Source organism: Canis lupus, chromosome 11 (assembly GCF_048164855.1).
Source record: "Canis lupus baileyi chromosome 11, mCanLup2.hap1, whole genome shotgun sequence".
Lineage (NCBI taxonomy): Eukaryota > Metazoa > Chordata > Mammalia > Carnivora > Canidae > Canis > Canis lupus.
In genome coordinates, this window is record NC_132848.1 from 13,253,139 (window position 1) to 13,255,584 (window position 2,446).

Below are 2,446 nucleotides of genomic sequence, written 5' to 3' on the forward strand. Positions count from 1 at the left end.
ATTTTTCAATAGTTCTGATGGTAACACTAGAAGCAGCTAACGTGTGCAGGACACCTACGAATGTGCCAGGCGTTGCGCTAAATGGTTTTGTTCCAATGATCTAATTTAATCCCAAGGGCTGTTGTCTATGGTTTACAAGGGAAGAACTACACAAGGATTTTGAAACTTCGTTCCCTAGGGCTCCCTCACTGGCAGGTGGCGAGGCCAGAGAAGCCCAAGGAATGAGGCCAGGCTCCAGGACTCCCTGCTCCTACTTCACCAGAGCACTCCTGCTTTTTAGAGCATGAAGTTGAAACTGCCCTTGTTAAGAGAGGGTTCCACGAGGTGACCGTTGGGTTTTACAGGTCAGCTTGGCGGAGCTATAGCTACTTAATCAAACCCTAATCACACACAGGTGTGGTTGTGAAGGGGGTGTGGGTGTCTATGGTTAACATCTCTAATCAGTTGACCTAAGGAGATTACCTTCAGTAATGTGGGTGGGCCCCATATAATCAGTTGAAAGGCCTGACAAGCAAAAACTAAGGTTTCTTGGAGAAGAAATTCTGCTTCAAGACCACAGAAGTGACTCCCACCTGAGTTTCCAGCCTGTGTGTCCTGCAGACTTGGGACTTGCCCCCCAACCCAACCCTCACAATCACATGAGCCAGTTTCCTAAATACCACCTTCTCAATACCCACCCCAACACACACACGTTCCTGCATATACGGCTGGGTCCACTTGGTTTGGTCTCCAGAAGACCCTGGCTGGCACACACGGCTTCAATGAAAGTCCTTACTGCCTTGCTACTCAAAGCGTACTCTGCGAGCCAGGGGCATCAACCTCCACTGGGAGCTGGCTAGCGAGGCAGTCTCAGCCCACACCAGGTTCACTCCCATCAGAAATTGCCCCTTAACAAGACGCCCAGGTGATCCAAGTGCATGTCACACGATAGGGTTTTCTACAATATAAGGACCTAAACTACAATGCATTTTCCTGAATAAAAGCTTCAAACATTTCAGCCTTGAGGGAGATCCATTCTGAACCTCTGATAAATAGGATCACCAGCTTGTCACTTTTGGGAGCACCACCCCACTAGCTGCCCTGTGTCCAGGTCAGCGACCAGATGAATTTGCCAGTAGGCCTTCAGGCCACCAGGTGGTCATAGGCCCAGAAACAGTCCAATTGGCTTTAGTCAAAGATCCTATCTTGACTCTTAATTTAGTCACATCCCATTTCTCATCCTTTCTCAAGGAAACCCAGCATCTCTTTATTCCTTTTAGTTACTGGGAAAATAAATCCAAGGCTGAGAAAACCGTTGATACTCATTTTCGTCTAAGAGAAGCTGCGAAACAACTAAAAGACAAAGACATTTTGCAGGCTCGAGCTCAGATGAAACTCATAAGATTTAACTTAGGTTTTTTCTTTTTTGTTATTATTAAAATCCTTCCTGCTTCTTATCAAGCTTTGCACTCAATTACCATGTGCTGGAGAAAAGGAGGAGATAATTTAACTGTTGCTGCTTAGCCCATTTGTCAGCCCAGGGATCTAACACACCTGACAAGTACTTTGTCATTCTCCACAGCTGGGTTTTACATTATCAGCGGGCGAACAAGTCCCCACCTGCACTGTATAGGACTCAGGATTATTTAAGTCATTCCCTGCTTCTGCTAGAACTATTTTCCTAATTCATTTAGTATTCTAAGTAGACTTGTGGGTGCTATTTCATATTTTAAGAGCCCAAACAAATGACTTCACCTGGTAGGAGACAGTGAACACCTTCCTTCTCAGGCAACCCCACAGCTCTTCATAGAGAGGAGAGCGTTCATAAGACTCCCCCTGATGGGCATAGGCCATCCTGCCTTCTTCTCCCCGGTGACCTGCCGCCTGTGGTTCTGGGGGTGCCAGGAGACCAAGAGGAAGGCCACGCCTAGCCTACATCGAATGCCGAGTTCCTATGGGTAAACCTTCCCCCAAAAACTTGGTGGCGAGAGAAAAGCTGGATAATCCCATTTTACATGGTTCTAAATATTAGTGGTTCTTAGCTGGAGAATAAATAGCAGAAATGCACCAGATACTTTATGAAATTACAACCATACCTGGAAATTCCAGTTCAGTAGACCTAGTCCGGCACAGAAATGCATGGTGGGAAGCTTGCCACCGGTACTCCTAATAAAGTACTCACCTTGGTTGGGTCCTTAACTTCACATAAAGATGCCACCTTGGCGATTAAGTGTTCCATGTTTAATTCCGAGGTAGGGGTGGGGTGGGGGTGTTTCTCCACATCAGCAGGTCATTCTCCGACACCAACTGGGTGTTCTACAACTCGATTCTGACACTACCTGGAGATCATGTCACATCCCACAAGTTGAAAGTTCAGTCCTACAAGGTGGCACCCCTAGCCCCACTTGAGGTGCGAGTCAAAACCCTAGGTCAGTGCCTGTACTTCTGACCGACCGGCTACGATCAG